Source organism: Struthio camelus, chromosome W, assembly GCF_040807025.1.
Source record: "Struthio camelus isolate bStrCam1 chromosome W, bStrCam1.hap1, whole genome shotgun sequence".
In the NCBI taxonomy this organism is placed as follows: domain Eukaryota; kingdom Metazoa; phylum Chordata; class Aves; order Struthioniformes; family Struthionidae; genus Struthio; species Struthio camelus.
Window position 1 is genome coordinate 68,405,556 of NC_090981.1, and position 18,432 is coordinate 68,423,987.

General features: G+C 47.7%; 1 protein-coding gene across 2 annotated transcripts in view; it reads left to right on the forward strand.

The window, feature by feature from the left end:
- LOC104138478 (ras-related protein Rab-27B) overlaps window positions 1-18,432 on the forward strand; it is a 56,822-nt gene that overhangs the window by 9,733 nt on the left and 28,657 nt on the right. The window contains exon 1 of one of the 2 annotated variants that reach the window (XM_068925696.1): window positions 16,681-16,780. The exons of the other annotated variant lie outside the window; for it this stretch is intronic. The gene's annotated coding sequence lies outside the window, so the exon portion shown is untranslated. Of the gene's footprint in view, window positions 1-16,680; window positions 16,781-18,432 lie in introns of those variants that run through there. 2 annotated transcript variants of the gene reach the window in all.

The window sequence follows — 18,432 nt, forward strand, 5'->3', positions numbered from 1 at the left end:
GAGAGGCAGGTGGTATATAAGGAAAAAGGAAAGGGTTGCGGTTTATATTTGACATTGCTACGGAAATAACGAGCACAGCTCACTTTTCCTCCCAAACCTGCCTTTCTTAACATCACCTTTGCAGGTGGTTTCCCAAGCGTGCCAGTCACGTTGGACTCGTCCCTGCTCCAGCGCTGGAGCCACCGCGGCTCCCGGCGCTGGCTCTCCCCGGCTTCCCGCGCGGGCGACGCGCCTTGAGGCGTTTTATTTTACGACCCAGCCGGCTGCTGGGTGGCCAAGCGACGCTCTTCCCTCCAGCGTGCTCAACGCCTGGAGTCCAGGCGCCTCGTTTTGCTGCCTTAAGGTTAAAAAAAACCACGTTCGAGCTGCAAAGAAAGAGCCGAAGCACGATTTGGGTCCTGTGTTATACATCTTTGATTACACAAATGGCTTCTAGCTTAGAGGGGTTGTTTTTTTTTTTTTTTCTGGTGTGAATTTCCAGAATCGTCACCAGATCGGCAACAGCAGTTTGCAATTTCCCTAGGTAGGTTAAGGTTAAAGGGGGCTCCGGATGCCGGCAGGCGCCGGATGCCGAGCATCCCTCGGGTGCAGCAAACCCTCGGGCCGGCCGGAGGAGAGAAGAGGGCGCCGGGAGGGCTCCCCCCGGCTCAAGCGAGGCCGAAGGCACCGAGCACACGCGTCCCCGCTCGCTCCGGTGCGAGCTCCTGCGTTTGCAAGCCTTCCGTGGGCTGCGTGCTCGAACCGGCGAGGGCAGCCGGTGCCCCCCACCCCCTCGAGACGCCCCGCGTTTTCGAGGCGGCCTCGTCGGCACGGCACCCTCCCGCAAAGACGAGCGGGCAGGAGGAGGGCGCGCGGGAGCCGAGAGCTCCCCGACCGTTTAGCGCAGAAAGGCGGCCGAGCGGCAGCCAGCGCAGCTGCGGAGCTGCTCTCGGTCACCCAGGGCTTCGCAGCCTCCCTGCGTCGCCCCGGCCGCTGCCCCCACGCATTCGCCGAAGGCGTTAAGCGTAGTTCAGGGAATTGCTATTTCTTGCCCAATATTCCCGCCACCCCCCTCCCCGCCGTTATTTCGTCTCCACCAGCCGCCGGGGGTTTCGGTTACTTACCGCCTAGTTTGCCCTGTAGCTGTACTGGCATTTCTGCAGATATATTTTGAACTATTTTATAGGCTATAGCCTACAGTGAAGATTGACTTTTGGAGAGCTTTGGACGCTCCTGCTAACTTCCGGAGCAACGCGGCTTCCTCTAGGGGCACGATATGTCTCGCCGTTACGCAGGGCTGCATTTGCAACCGCCCCGTCCTTGCCCCGCAGCGGAGAATACGTCCGTGCGCTGGGACGGCCCTGCTTTGGGGAAGGCGGGACGCTCGGCAAGCGTCCTCGCGCAGCCGGCACGCCAACCCCTCGGCGCCGGCGAGCTCCGCGCGGGCTTCCAGCCTGCCCACCGCGACGGAGAGCTGCCGGCGCGGCGCCGGGGCTGTCCGTGCGTCCGCGGGCCGGTCGGCGGGACCGCCGTTGCGGCCGGCACCAGCAAAGCCAGAGCAGTAACAATTTCTTTCTGCAAAGTTTTGGCTTTACGCTTCATGTATATGATTTTCTGAGCGCTGCGTAATAAGGAAAAAAATGCCGATAACTTAGAGCTACTTGAGACAAAGCAATGAAATAGTCAGCTAGATGAGCACACAATCTTAAGAGGAAAGGTTTGGCATTAAATATGCATGGGCTGGTTTAGCAATTACCACAGGGCAAACGAGTATCTAGAGATGGATGAAGTTTGCGGGCACCAAGGATGCAGAAGAATTATTTAGTGTGGGAAGGAGCGTGGGGATGTACTGTGAAGTAATAGGATGAAATGAGGCAGCAGAAAGAGATCAGCTGAACATCAAGAAAGTCTTCAGAGTATTGACAAAAGTAATTACTGGGCAAGTTGTTCAAAACTCATTCCCTGAGACGCGCAGCGGGGCTGGGAGGATGCTGGGAAACCCCCGTTGCTGCGCTCCCCGGAGAGGGAGCACGTGCCCTGCCGGAGCCTCCGCCTTCCCCGCGGGCACCGGCGATCCGAGAGGAGCCCCGAGGTCAGGTCAGAGCCTAGGGGCGCATGCGCGGCCCAGAGGCGTGAGCTTCGACAAACTGCGGGGACCACGTCTCTGCTGCAAGGACGGCATCCCGAAGCCTGCCGGGCCTGCTTGGCCGCGCAGGGCTTGCTGCAGCCTCGCCTCTGCAAGACTGCCAAGCGCTCCTCCTCTGCAGCGCTTCATTGCTTCTTCAACAGGTCTGAAATGAATAGCCTGCGCTGAAAATGCCCAGTAAGTCTACAGAGACGGCAAAGCGAAGGTTAAAAGGCTCCACCGCTAATCCAATACCTGAAACGTGTATCTGGATTTTCGGGGGAACGAGGAGCGGCAGACGGGAAAAAGTCTGCAAGACAGAAATAGCATGAAACCCGTTCTGTTTCACTATAGTTAACTTAGAGTTAAAAAGTTGCAGTTAAAAATAACCTGGACAGTTCCTCCCAGGGTGCTGGCTGTGCTGTCTGCTTAACGCTGGAGCGAGCACAACCTCCACCTTCGCCTGGGTGAGCAGACGGGTGACAGCGGTATAGCTGCTGGGGCTGGGAAACCGTGCTTCAAGCAATCACGTTTCTTCTTCTTGTAGACAACACCATTATGCATCTTGCTGTTATACAGCCTTACTTTAATTAGCTTCCGTATTTTTTTAGATACAAATGCTAATCCGTTTGCATCCTCAATCCATTCTTTCCAGTGTATTCCAGATAACATTTCACAATGCAGTTAAAATAACTTGATGTTATTAATTAATTCACTACCTGCCCTAAAAATTTATAAAAGATGATGGCAATCCTTGCTTTACACAGTGAATTTTCGATACTAATAATGTATTGGGTTTGATTATCGCACGTTGGTTATCATTTAGACCACTTGGTGGTTAAGAAACCCAAGTCACATTCCAGCATCGCACAGTGCTAGGAGCTATGCAGCGGTGGAAAAGCTCCCTAAGACAGTCATTGTATCTGCAAAACTATCCTCTCTCCAAAAGCTGTGTCTTGTCTTCATGTTATCACTGAAGCACTTTTCTCTTTTCAATTACGAATTCATAATCTTTCCCACTTCAATACATTTACTAAAATAATTGCATTATAAAACAAGGTAATACTGTACAACTGTGTATTCAATGAGTAATTCTGAATAATAATTGGGCAGTTTGTAATGTACCTTTTTTTTAGCTTGCTAAAGGACCTGCACGGAGCGGTTTGGTTTTGGCCTGATTGGAGGCTCAGGTGACAAAGACAGGATGAGATATAGGGTTCCCTTGATGGGCTGAGTCCAGTCTGTTGGATCTAAGCTCTCCTTCGGGGAACAGATTGTTTCATTACTTTCTGCTTCCTCCACTGGACTGGTTTTTCTTCGTGGTACGTTAGAGAGAGTCCATGGACTCCCAAGAGGTCAGCAAGAAAGAAAGATACAGATAGAAAACCAGTGTTTTGTTGTATCGGAGATGTAGGCGCACAGACACCTGATCACGTGGAGGTTTGGGTTTTGCAGCAGTTCCCAAGTCATGGAAAGACGGTCTTCGGTGAGGATGCAAAGATCTCACAGCCAGCTGGTGTTGCCCGATTTATCTGTCCATCGTTCATGCCTCCGTCCCTGTCTGACGTGAGTCTGTAAGCAGAACGTGGTCCAATATACTCCAAGTCAGGTATTGTGGCTACAGCTATTCAGCCCCAGCCTACAAAGCTGCTTGTATTTTTCATCTTGATGTAGACAACCATAGCAACCGGCCATGTATGTGAAAATGTAGGTCTATTTTCTAGGGAATGTTCCCACTGCAGTTATTCTGATCTCATGACAGTGTTCTCACTCTGTTATGAAACCAGCTAGTGGTCACGGGGAGGGATCGCAACACGCGCTCCTGTCCCCACGCTCCCCTTCTCAATGGCTTCGTGTAATGTACTGGTTTTTCACAGGGTCCCGTTCTGAGGTCGCTGACCTCTTTCTACGTATTACCTTACTGCAGTTCTGGATTTCGCTCAGTGTTGTGGCACTCAACTCTCTTTTTGGATCGAGCTCATCCTTGTAATGAGGCAGAAAGCCTCCTTAGTGCACAAGGAGACTGAAATGATAACTACTAAGCGTATCTGCTGTTTGTGCTATACTGATCTGTGCTGGAATAACATCGTACTCACGTCCCCAGGAACTTTTTGGGAGCAAAACATGAACCTCTGAGGCTATCTCAGGAAGCCTCTTTAAAGTAAATATGGTGCATACCAAAAAGACCAAAGAGAACAAGGAAGCTAGGATTCAAAATACACAGTGCACCTTAATATGCAGCTCATGAGCTCCTGACTTCGGTGCTCTGTTGTTCACGGCAAAAATGTGGACAAAGAATATACATATGAACAGTGATTCGTGCATTAACTGTGTGTACAGCTGAGGTCCTCCCACATGCACTGAGGTGGTGAGCAGACCATACTTACTTAAGGATGTCCTTGAGCTCAGACATTTGGAGCATTGTCATGTAGGTGCTTGCAAGACGTTAAAGGATGGGCTTGAATCCCAGACTAGGGGTGTAAGTACGTTGCACTTCTCTCATTAAGAGCATCCACACGCTCTGGAATGAAAAACGCCTGGCAGGTTTCCTCCTGGCAGAAGTATGACGCAGGTCAGAGAGCATGCAAACTCCTTCAGCAGAGAATAATACATTTTCTGCATAGATTAGCACAGGCTGGTATCCAAGTCTGAAAGAAACATTCAGGGAAAGCAGGAAGGGACCAAGTGGTAACATGCCAGGAAGTAAAATGAGATTAGCTGCTGGGTAGGTCTGGGTGCAGCATGGGAGCTGGACTAAATCTCCGTCAAAAATATTACTCACTGGCTGCCTACAGTATCCGCCAGGGTGAGGCTGAGAGGAGAAAAGGAAAAAAGGGTATGACTCACCCTATTGTATCGCATGTAGCCCCACTTCTAGCAAAGGCCAGGGTGCAGGAGAACGCTGTTTGAAGTTCTTGCCTCACCCACTAAAACACACTAGGTAGCCCCACACATTGTGGTATTTCGCCCCACTGGGGCTAGTTAGGAAGGAAGAAGAAACGGCAGTACGCACACCACAATTCAGTCTATCACATATGCATGCTTAATAATGAAGATGACTCCATTTTGTCATTAGAGTTATTTTTCTAATGTCAGGCGTGTGCATGGAGAAGGGTTTGACCCAGCCCCTAAAAGCAGCCTGGGACATAACGGGGCCGGATGAAGCTCCACGGACCTCGGCGCTGGCATCTCCTGCCATGCTGTTGCTCTCCCCAGTACCCACCTAAGGCACAGGGTGCAACTGCAGTGAGTGGCTGTAACGGCGCAGTGGCTCTGCTGCTCTGCCAATTTTAGCATGCAAATCACTACCCTACTTACTACAATGGGAAGCTAATGAGGACCATACACGATCACACAGCAAATGAGTTTCAGTCCACTATTTCATAACCGCATGCCACAGTAGGCATCTTTTGGCTCTTAATGCAGTCTCCTCCTGGCACTTACACATCCAAATAATCCCAAAGGCAAGTCAAGGAGGACATTTAGGAAGAAGAGCGGTGCCCATCCGACTGGGATGAAAATGTCTCAGTCAGACTAAGGAAGATATATCCCTCTTTCATTTATAAGCTAAAAGGGGCTTTAAAAATCTTCCCAGCCCGTACGTGGAGTCAGTAGCTGCTAATGGACAACTGGGAGCACGGGACGTGACGGGACCTCCGGGGCGATCAGCTCCCTGCTCGGCTGCTGCAGGGCTGCTGCTTTGCCTAACCCCAGCGGTGCCCAGCTCCCATGGCCGTTCCTGCCCGCCCGGCAGCCACGGTTCACTGCTGCGCAGGATGAGCTCGGCCAGTTGCAACGAGCACCAGGCTTGCAATGAGCACCAGCTTTGCCATTGATTTCAGTTGAGATAGGAAAGCATAACAGATGAATGTCATTCTGTCTGTGACTATATATCTAAAATTAGAACTGAGTTAAATAACGTTTCGGTTACAATTTGGATGTATCTGATGCTGAGCAAAGCAACTAGACAGAGCAACGCCGAGGCTCCCTGGGTCCCGCTGAATGCAAAGGCGAAGCTCCCAGATTCAGCATGGCCACAGTTTCGACCAGTCCTTTCTTCCGTGCGTGAATTGGACAGGAAAAGATTATTTTAAGTGGATATTCTCTATTCAATGTGTTCTCCAATTTGCTTGATCAGTTATTTATGCAGTGAAGTGTGCTTTGTTCTATGTTTTCGCTGTGGCCTGCCAATTACAAATACTGCTGTGAGTATTCAGCATCTCAAATTCAATAATTAAGCCTAGATCACATGATACAGCCTCTGTTCCTCGAAATCAGTTGTCTTTGGGTAAGTTAAATGAAGTCATGTACGTACGCTTACCCAAAGACAATTAATTTTGTGTCGCAACGTGTCATAATTCAACGTACAACTCAAAAGTCACAAGTAGTGAGTATTTTGAGCGTTGAGCTTTGAAGTCCTTTTCCATGAACATGTGTGGCTCCTTAATGACTGCAAATAGCAAAATAGAAGACAAAAAGAGGAGAGAATTGAAAGTCACTTTTAAAATGAATATGAAAGCGTATTCTCCTATTCATAGCCATTGTGAGAGGATACTGAATAACTTTTCTCGGTGCTAATTTTTATTTTAAGAAAAGCTATCTGCCTGCCAAATAAAGCATAATTCATTTGTATTATCTTCTCATAAGGCACAACACTGAGAAATAGATCATCTGAGCAAAAGAGGAACAAAAAGAAACTTTTCCTGGCAAAAAATTGGGTTTGCAAAATTGTGAAGACATCACAGAGACAAAAAGAAAACCGTGGATATACAGTTTAACGAGTTCTTAAGCAAAGTGGGCTTAGGCTGTACCATGAGCTGGGCTCTTATTTTGAGGAGAAAATTTGCATCCAGAGTTTGGTATAGTAGTTTGAGGCCAGACATCGATACGCCCACTCTTTCCCTGTTAGTCTTCCATCCAGCTCCTGATGGTTAGGCACAAGGCGGAGGACGTTTAACTACTACTTGCACCCACAGTTCAAGACATAAACAATTTGGGCATGATTTTTTTTTTCAGGTTTCATTATCGCACCTGAAGAAATGTGCTCTTACCACTGCATTGAAGCCTATGTAATTAGTAGAAAGTATAGAAAGGTATTATTTCTCACTTGTCAAATTAGAATTCAAGTTTCTCTGGAGGATATACTTGATCATTGGCCACTGTGTTTTATTCCCAATGCATATGTCATAGGCCTTGGACATTTTAGCTGCTGGGGTCATTACAATAGAGATCTTTCAGAGCCAACAGTTAAGGGTCTGTTTCTTAATTTAGATGAAACATGGGACCGCTCCTGTCAGGGAGGACTCTGTGTATGACAAATGGGTCGCAGGAGCAAGCCTTTCACTATTCATTGAGATTATAAAGACTCTAAGGAGTGTTTCCATGGTAAAATAAAATATATTAGCTTTCCAAAGAGGACAGGACCACTCTGGGTAAAGCCTTGGATATTGTTTGTGCTGCAGGCACTGGTAGTGAAAAAGCTGAAACATGAAACCTGCGGATGAAAAACAAAGAAGAAAAGAGAGAGGAAAGAACTAATAAAAGGTTTGGAAGGGTTTTAAAATATTTTAAAATAGATTTCAATAGCACTGAAAATAGATTCACAATAGCAGAGTAATTTAAAATTATATTTACCTTAAAGCTCTCAGCATTGGTTTTCAAGGATTTTCTAGAGGAAAGATAAATGTCTCATATAGCTGACAAGAGTGGAGGTATTGAAATGACTTCCGTAGGGAGGCAGGAAAAAAGCCCACCACAGCCTGGAAACATGTCTCTGAAAGTTAGCTAATATTTAGATTGGTCTAAGAGCAGAAATATTGCATTCAAATGTTACAGAAAGTTGGTATCCAAGTAAATTATTTTTTCAGGAAAGCTGTCCATATGCCAGTGTCACTGATGCTAAAAGGAATTGGTTGAGCACTTTGGTTAACATTTTTATATAAGGGTCTGAATTTCTGGCAAAATGGTACGGGGGGAAAGGCCGGGGGGTGACCTGGTTGTCATTCAAGGAGCAGTCTCAGTGCTCCCTTTGGCTCGCGCTGCTCTGTTGACCGAGACGTGACCCTCAGTACCAGCTCCCGATGTAACATCATAGCGGGGAGAAACCAGCAATATCTTCTAATGGCCATACAAAATCAAGGCCAACTTGTTTCTGCTGTGCTCTTGGTTTGACCAAACCATTCCAGCTGCAATGGAGGAAACTAGAATAGCTAGAATGGGAAAAAAAGCAGAAACAGAACTGCTGCAGAGCCTGAGAATGACGTGAAAAAGCCTGATTTCCTCTCATTAATACCCTTTCCATAACAATGCATATGGTTAGAGGGGAATAAACTTGCAGAGAAAACTGAGCAAGCCAAGGTTATTGTATCTACAGCACCATCAGGGTAATGAGGAACAGCACAGATGGCCAAGCGGCAGCCCCAGCCCTGAATGCAAGGCACATTTCTCGCTCTCGAGAGCACTGGACAGCTATTCAAGCTTGTTTTAATGTCCAGGCTGAGAAGGCCTCCTGGATTGCAGTATAACCACCTGCAAGCGGCTCTGCAGAAGCCACCTGGGATCCAGCCGGGTCAGTGCTGAGCAGGAGCTAACAAGGCTTGATGAATCTGATTTGAATTTGTGCCGTTGATTGCCTCCACGCGGCATCTTTATTTCATATAATATGCTTCCATTTAAATATGAAGAGCTACTTCTTGTCAAAGCTTTGAAGCACTTAGGCCACATTTATTCTTTCTGGGCCAAATCACCTGTTCTTTCACCAAAGTAGGTATCACCTACTAACTCTCCAGGTCCGTGTTTCCCAGCTAGGCCCACTGCTGTATCTACCAGCCCCAAGCGCGTCTCAGATACCCTAGGTGATCTCAAAGGGCACCACCTCCAGCTAAAGGCTGGAGACTTTAGCCCCAGCTTCCTGCTTGGCTCATACTTTGCTTTTATTTTTCCCTTCATCAGCGCTCTCCTGCCTGAGCGGCTGCTTTTACCGCATTTGTGCCGCGTGTGGACCAGCGTTCAGTCTGAGCACCGATCGCTAGCTTTTTGGTGAGAAACAATGTTTTTTCCCCAGGCAGAATTTCTAACGGAAGGGCGCAGCGTCGAGAGCGAGGTCACCTGCGAGGACCGATGCCACCAAGGCCAGTGCTGGCTGCGCAGCCTCTTTAACCACACGCTTTCTTTCCAGGGCCTAATTAGCCAGAAGACATCTAGAAGCTTTTTCCAGTGGCTCATGATTTTATGGAAATCTTGTTAGAGAGATTAATTTTTATCATGGATAAAGCTCTCCTCTTTCTCAGAACTCCCCATTATTTTCCAGCCACCGACAGATCAGATTCACTCAGCACGTCAAAAAGCACTCTGTTTCCAGGTTTTACAGATTAATTTCATTTCAGGGCTTTTTAGCCCTCTCTATACTGCATGTAATAGGAAAAAAGCATTTGCTGCAAGGAATTTTTTCTATGTGACTCCTAGCTAAAATGTCTTCCATTTGATATTCTGGATGGGAGTATACATGAGTATATATAAGTAGTTTCAAGTAGCGAATGCCTTATACAAAGCTATGTTGATGATTTTTTAAGTGATTACAGGTGGATTGCATAGCTTCTGCAGGGATGTGGTAATGCACCTCTAAATTATCCTTGTCCTTTTCCTCTGCGACTAACTCACAGACACCCTGGTGAGATGACTCCTGGGGACATTCGAGATGGTCAGAGATCTTCATACTCCCTTCATCTGAAACTCGGCATAGTTCAGGGCAGAGACTGCCAGATCAGTACCTCTTCATCCACACAAATAATTTTTGTTCAAACCAAAGGAAATAATTTTGAGCTATTAGTCCAGAGAACAGTGGCTTTCTCCTACATTTCTGCCGCTCCATTAGCTGACTTTCCAACAGAATTATTTCATTTTTTTAATGATGTTTTCAGTGCATATCTTTGCATATGATCACTAGATACTTCTTTTTCTCTTATTCTAGCAGAGATTTTGGCCGTGATACTTGGGCTGCTTCACTCTGCTGTAGAAAGTGCCCGGCAGCATCAAAAAGTTTTGAGGCTGAATCCCGGTCTGTGCTCTTGTCTTCCCCACAGCCATCCCGGTTTTGATCTCTACCTCCGCTGACCTGTATGTCCTCGGTACCGCGCTGCATACAATACTCTCCTACCTATAATACTTTACAAAGCAGCAGGGAACTGAGCCCTGTGCAGGCACAGCGAGGCTATGCCTTTCCAGCCATCCCAGAAAACCCACTCTGCATCGGAGCAGCTTCTTTTCCTACGTTTGTAATTCACTCGGTGGATGAATCAGTAGAAAATCCTGCAATGATGGCATTGCCTGATGCCTCAGGAGACCATAACTAACGCTGTGGGAAAAGCGGGGAACTGTGAGCGCGGCTTCAGCCTATACTGTATAAAAGTGTTTACAGGTAATTTAGTATAAAGTGTTTACAGGGCAGCTAGCTCTATTGAAACGGAGGAGTGGCTTTGGTCAAAAGAGATGCAGCTTAGGTCTGCAAGGAAGATTTTTCTGTTGTGTTTTGTTCTGTTTATGTAAGGTCTCTATGGATAATATAAAAATGCCCAGAGGAAACTTAGGGAAAGGGAACCCACACGGATACAGTATGTCAAGCTGTTATAAATTGCCTGATCTCGGCTGAAGTGAAGATAACGAGACAGTTCTGTTGAAATTAGTGCAAGTATATTTTCTCATCACAGCCGCCCTAGGTATTGAAAGGAACATTATGACCTGTCAGCCCGGTCAGTACTTACTAATTGTTGCTTCTGAGCCTGCAGCAAGTGGGAGGCACAGCAGACCGAGGCAAAAGCAAGGAATCGATGAAGTTCTGCATAGCTTTCTTATTATACAGCTTTCTTCACCATTAATAAATAAATGCAAACACACACCATTATTTAGATGTTGATATTCAGTGTTTGCAATATCAAAGTGATCCTGCTTTGCTTCTGAATTTTTGGGCACATCAAATATTTAAAACATTGTAACGCAGGGAATTATTAAAAAGGGGTGCATTTCAAAGTAAAATAATAGGTCTGATTTAGGAAAAAAGTGATTCAAATTACTCTGCAATTGCGGATCCCTGACTAGATGGAAATGCTCATGGCCTTGAAAATACTCTTTTTTTTTTCCTCCTGAGGAAAATAAAATTTTATGGGTCTGAAAAAAATCTAGGGCAACTTTCTAGATACATGTATTTTTATTTCAACACTTCTGATACTCGGTAGCAATAAATGAAAAAATAAATAAATCGGGGCATTTCATTCTAATGCCATTTTGTGTAGAAGGGGAGATTGGTCTCTGAGCAATCTTGTTCATTCCTCTTACGCTTAACTAGTTATTGCCTGGCTGTCTAATCAAGGTGCAGAAAACAACAGTATATCCTGCTGAATTATTGTGGTTTATAAAACTGATATAACGGACCAAACATTGTATTAGCGTCAATGAATCTAGCGCTGTTGATTTCTGTGGAGTTACGTTGCCAAACACCCCGAGGTTGGCTCTGCACGTAAATACTGACGCGAGAGAGTGGCACGGACATCCAGAGAGCACATTACCCAGCGCAGGGGGTGACGGGCCACCACCAGGCCCTGACCTGCGAACAGATACCCAGCAACGCGGGAGAGGACGTGGGTGGCAGAGAAGGAGCGGAGGGGGAAGAAGGAGAAAGCAGGATGTACATGTAAGACATTCACATCAAAGAAATTTGCAGTATGTCTCATCTGATTAACTTGTTGACATTATATAATTAAGTAAACTATTTACTTCAGATTCACACCGGTCATTCATCTACTTTCCACGTTCTTATTTAAATAAGCCTTTTAAAAAGGCTTACAGAAATACCTGTGATCTTAGACTGTTTTCTTGACTTGGAGGGCCAGGAAAGATACTTGGTGCTATTTAACACGCACAGAAAGTTTCTTCTGAAAGAATATTTTGTTCAAGGAGCAGGATGAGAAAGCATTTGAGATGCGTTAGCACGGTTTGCCACTATTCACTTTGGCCATACCTGTTTCTCGTGATTTTCATTAAATATTCCTAACTGTTACTGACAACCATTTTGAGGGCCGTTGGGCAGCCTTACCTATGTTAAGGCTCCCCATAACACGCCACAAGCGCGTTCTTAGCGGAGCCAAACTGAGAGGTAATGCGGCATGTCTTACGCCCGCAACGGCAGAGAAAACTTAGCTGTTGCACGTAACCTGTTAGGGTGCCGTATCTCACTCCTTATGGACCCAAGCTAAGCGACCTAAGCAAGAATGAAGCAGATTGAGTGCATTTTCATGAAAAGCTTGTAGCAGTATATACGTTACAACATACATTAATTTAGCTTGCATTAGTAAGATGAAAACTGATGCTATTAATTCTTCGCTTGTGGAAAAACCACAACTGAGCCACAAGAACTGGTTTAAATCAGCTTACTTAAGGGTATATGCCAGTTTTCACGGTTGAAATGATTTTATTACATTAATACGTTTTTCCCAAAGTAGAGCAGGCCTTAAAGAAAGATTTGACTAAGAAATAATTTTCTGGGATAATTAAAGAAAAAAACAGGCTAGAGAGAGCTGGCTGCAGCCTCTTCCCTATTCCTGGAGAATAATAAACCTCTGCAGACACTCAAGTCAGCAGTTGCTAGCTGCTTTTCATTCAAATACGCGAGCACAGGGAGAACAGGTGAGATAACATATTTGCTTTCATTTTGGGGCTATATAGTAGCTAATGCAAATATGCTCGTCACGGGGAACATAAATGCCACATCCTGCTAATATTACCAAAGCAGATCCAGCCCGTCTTTAAAAGAAGGTTTATTCGGCAAATCTCTCTCCTTCGCTGTTATTTTCTTATGATTTTCTCTAATAACTCTGTCAAGTACTTGTTCAGTCACGGCTGCTTCACATGAAATTTCTCTGTCTAGAGAGAACAGGATCTATGCACGTTTCCTGTTCTTCTGAATAAGGCTGAATTTTAATTGTTAGAGGAATAAGCAGGAAACTGAGGTTACTGAGTAAGCCATTCGCCTTTAAGGAGCCCAAAAGAAACACAACAGCAAATTGTTTCATTTAGCATTCAGCAGCCCAGTGGAGATAAAGAAAAGACTTATCTAGAAGCTGCAACTGCTCTAGCGAAACGCTTCTGTCTGAAATCTTCTGTCGTGGCAAAACGTTTGCAGTCACATAAAGAGGGCCGGCGGCCAGCAGAGTTACTGATTGCCTCTGCCGCCAAGCCGCACCGCTGCCGATTATGAGCCAAGCGGTGGGATGCTGCTCCGCTGCTGCGGCGGGTGCTACGCTCCGCGACGCCGGGCCTCAAAGAAACGCTTTTCTAACGGTTTGATCTCCGCCGGCTACGTGCACTGGGTATTCACCAGTGGAGACGGCGGCAAGCAGGCCGACCAGGACCTCTTCATGAATGTCACAACAGCGAAAGCTGGCAAGCAGTCTGACTGCTCTTAACCTGCACGACTGTTGCTCACGTCGAGCTGCATGGAAGGTGCTTTTTTAGAAGTACGTGAGCGACACCCGTAAGAAGGCTTATTTTGTAAGCCGTACGACTTAAACAGTGAAGCTGTTCAGAAAAACTCTTTTTCTCATGGTAGTGACAGTACCATTTGGAAACATGGCCAGTAACAAACCTGAGGGAAGGGCAGAAACCACTTAAACAGACCTCTGAGTGGTTAGTAAGAGCTAGAAAATGGTTCTAGACACAGGAACGGCAGCCAGGATGACCCACCAGGATTATGAAAGGTTACCTGCAGCTGTTCTATTTTTGCAGGAATCTCTGGACACACAGAAATAAAAATAGAAAAAATTACAGCAGAGGGTTCCTGTATATGCCACTTGGCTAAGAAACTCCATCTCCAGTTTCCAAGTTGTTTCTGCTTTATGTTCAAGCCTGGAGAGTGAATTTATTTTCATCTAATTATTAACAAACTCCCAGCAATGCACCACTCTCGCTGGCTGATGCGCCCCTCTCAAGACTAGGACTATATCTTGCAAAGAGCTGAGTACCCTGCTGAAATTCCCTGCATAGCAAGAGCAGGAACCGGTTTTGTGTCGTCAGGTTTTACACGCACAAACTGTGTAAAGTAAACGTTCCTGCATAGTCTCTGCCCATCGGTGCAGCACGGGCATTGCCCAGCGCTGGGAGTCAGCGACAGGCACCAGAGGCAGCAGCGCCGCTGCCTTACAGGGGGCACAAGAAGCTGTGAAAAGCTACATCAATTTGGATGTAAAACCATGCCAGCTGAGTAGGGGGATCAGACCCAAGGCAGTGCCATACAGGGATGAACACTACCTTCTTTCCCTTCTCTGGTTTTCCCACTTGCACTTTGCTCTCCCTTTCCTCCTTCTCCTGCTCCCTGCTTTCTCCCGTTGGCTCTTTGCTGCTTGATTTTGAAAGGATTTCCTCTCCTCCATTCAATTCTTGCCCTACAATTCTCTCTGGAAATCAGCCAGCAGGCTAAACCGGAGTTGTAACAGCTAATACTAAGCAGACAATTTTAGGAAGATTATACAATCTTACGCTTTAGAGTTTCTAATGATCAGGGTGCGATCTTCCTGGAGGAAGGAAAAAAAAAAAGAGTATTTCATCCTTGCCTACTGCATGCACTATTTGTTCTACTTGCTTTTGATGCATCTGGTACTATTAGAGACTGGTACTGGTACTGCATCTGGTACTATTAGCGCCAGTTTGTACAAAAATGGGGTTGGAAGATGGGGCAGGACAGTCAAGTCAAGGACTCCCCAAATTGCAGTTCCGAGAGACTTTCATGAAAAGCCGAAATGGGTTAAATGTATCACTCAGTTACTGTTAGGATCAGAGCGGCACAAACAAAAAGGTAAATGACAACATATTTATCATAGTTTTAGCAGCAGTAGTTCGGGACAATTTTACTGTGCCATAAACAGCCAGGCATCACCAGATACCAACAGAGTTTTCCATATTCAAGTCAGTAATAAATACGGAAGCAAGCTTTTTTAATTTCTCACTTGATGATATACGCGTATCAATCTACCCAAGTGCACGCGACTAATCCCTGTGATATCGCAGCATTCCCTATCACTTCTCACCAGTGATCTCACACAAAAAATGTCATATAAAAAGCAGGAATTGTACGCTAAGCTATAATTTCACAGTAGTCTCCACCGAAACCATGGTGAGTTCCAGCATTCTAGTGAAATTATTTGCATCTCTCTTTGTACATGCAGTTTTGCTCCCCAAGTAATGCGCTGAGGCAGAAAGCATCTTTCCTAGTCCGGTGAATCTTCTCAAGTGGTCTTCCAATAAAGCCAACAAGTTCATTTCAAGTTACGGTAAAGAGCTACACCATGATATCTGCCAGGTAGCTGCTACAGGTCTCATCAGGCAGTTAACGGTTTTGGGTTTCTTTGTGAACATCTGTCTTTGTTGCAAACAGGGATCAGATCTAGCTTGTTTGTACCAAGCGTCCCATTAAGCGAGCATTTTCTAAGGCTGGCCGACTCAAAAAGTTACATAGGGCTTCAAGTAGAAATATAGATATTTAGTGTCCTAGAATCAGGCAGATATCCAAACGAGATTAGGCTCCCGTGGGACCTTCCAATGTAGAAGTCACGACAAGCCTACAGCAGAAACGACTACCGCTGTCAGGCTGCATTAGCTCACTGAAGTTACTCTCTTCCTAGCACTGCCCTGTGAAAATACTTAAGAGTTACAAAACACCGACTTTCTCAGTGACACGAAGCGATTGGATTAGCAGCGAGTGGATTAGCACTCGATGAACTGTTGCAGCCGCCCTGCTCTACCCGGCAGTATCGGCGCCCGGCAATATCGGCGCACGGGCAGGGCTTGACACGCAACCCGGCCCAATCGCCAGCTCCGATTTAATTTTGGTAACTGAGAGAGGGATTAAAAGGCAAAAAAAAAAAAAAAAAAAAATTGAGTTAAGATAGCAAAGCTGTGGAAACAAGCCCTTTAAACTTCCTCCCCTGAGGATTTCGGAAGGGCGATAAGTAATAAACCAACGGGTCGAACGGTTGCTCAGCGAGCCCGCGATGCCGGTAGGACACCGAGCCTGGAAGATGGCTGATCGCCACCCAACACGTGCTAAAGCTCCGGCATCTCACGAGCCGAGACCGGCTCTGCCCCTGCTCGCGTCCACCCCCGAGCCTCCTCGGGAGGGCTTCAACCAAAACGATTGCTTTTCACCCCAAAAGAAAGCCGGGCCTTCCTCAGCTCTTTAGAGCAGCGCCGGGGGCTGGAGGCCCGGGAGGCTCCGGCAGCGGGAGGTTTCCGCTTCCCTCCGGACTCGGCACGCTCTGTGCGGCTTCGGGCTCACGGGCGACGGCTCGGGCCCCATTTCGGGGCACCAAAGCCCTGGAGTAAGGGCACTTCCAGGAGGGGAGCAGATCCACCGGGAAGCCTCTTTTTTTTTTGGGGGGGGGGAGGGAGAGGAGGAAGGGGTGGGTTGCTTTTTCCTCAGCAACCGGTTTTTCTTGACCGTCTCGTGAAGTGGGTGGCGGGGGGGTCATTTTTGTGTGAGGAAATTCCCCGGAGGGAGCGGAGCCGACCGGCCGCAACGCCTCAGCCCCGGCCCCGGCTCCCGCAGAGGGAGGTGCCCGGCGCCGCTCGGCGCTCTTGGCCGCCGCCCACCGCCAGGCCGTACGCGCGGCGCCGCCGGCGAGCAGCTCTGAGGTGAGGGAAGAGCTGGGCGGCTGGAGGGGGGGGGGAGCTCCCCTTCCCGCCTCGGCGGGCGCCGCCGCTTCCCTCAGGGGAACCGGCGCGGCCGGAGCAGCGAGGGAGGGCGGCGGGTAGTTGTGTGGCGGCGGGGAAAATGGAGGGGAGGGGGGGGAAGGAAGGCGTCTCTCTCTCTCTTCCAAGCGCGGGCGCATGCGGTGCCGCCGCGCCGGTGGTTGCCGGCAGAGCCCCGGTCCGGTCCGGTCCGGTCCGGTCCGGTCCGGGGCAGCGGCGGAGAACGGGACCGTCCTGGGGAAGGGGAAGGGGGGGGTTCGTCCGCTTTTGGAAAGCGGGAGGTCCACGACAGCGGGGAGGGGGGGGACACACACGTTGGGTCCTTCAGTGCCCAGCCAAGCTCGGGGTGTGTTTGTGAGTGTGTCCGGGGGGGGGGGTGTAAGGAGGGCAGAGAAATATCTTCTCTCTCCTGAACCCGCCCCCCCCCCCCAAAAAAAAAAAAAAATCCTTTAAAATAATTCTGCACCCTGGGCATGAAGCGGGGGGAGGAACTGCTAAGGGTAAAATGAGTTGCATACTTGCAGGTGTGTAGGGAGGGGGGATTAAAAAAAAAATAATTAAAGCTCGAGTCCTGGTGTTACGCTAGTTCACACCAGAGTGAGCGTGACTGCCCTCTCCGTGCTTGTGGCAAGGCTTTGACTCCAAGGGGGAACAGTTTTCCCAGGCTGGAAAACTCCTCTCCGCAAATCCGGGTGGGTTTCGGCGGCGGGGCGTGAAGCGCTCGAGCTGGGCCGTTGGCGGCGCGACGGCTGCCGAAGGCCCCGCCGGCGGGTTGGCTCTGCGCAACAAGGGTGTCGGGGCGCTTGGAGCCGCGGCGCCCCGTGGGATGGCGCTTATTTTCGCCTTCGGAGAAGCGGCTAGAGGTTTATTTTCCCCTTGTGAAAGCTGGTTTTTTTTTTTTTTTCCCCCCTTACTATTCATACATCGCAGCCTGAAATTTCCAAGCTCATTTCTCATGAGCCTGTGACAGGGATCGCTTCGATCTGAGAAGGGCAGAGGAGATTATGTATTGTTGTGCTGGTTCCCACAAAAGCTTTAATTTTGCTCTTTCTTTCCTCAAGGCACAGAACCGAGAGCGATTTCAGCAGAAAGGCCGTGTTCTGCATTTTGTGTGTTGGAATATGGCATGGGGAAGCCACGTTCGGTAGTGTCGGGCAGCAGGATTGGGTGTGATTCAGGTGGCATTAGGGAAAAGCTGGAGCCTAACGTACTGCCCCCCCCCCCATCTCTTCACGCTTACCTGGCATAAAAGCAAATTAAATGAATTTACCACCTTGAAGGTACCCTTGATTTGACAGCTGAGATCAGAATTTGACCGTCTGTTTGCAGCTGGGTATTCAGCGTTGTAATATTCCCCCGTTTCTAGTCCAGTTAATGTGGCGTTCTGAAATTACCAGGCAGCATGGAAATACGGAAAGTTTCTGTGGTCTGAAATACAGCAGCTTTATCAGGGAACAAATAATTCTCTGGAGTGATTAATAGAGTGGACCGCGTAATCTTGAAATTTCACGTTAGAAAGGGAGCTTTAAGATTTCTGTTTCCTTTTACATCTTGAAGAACTCCCGGAGATCAGCATACATCTGCTGATTGTCCTA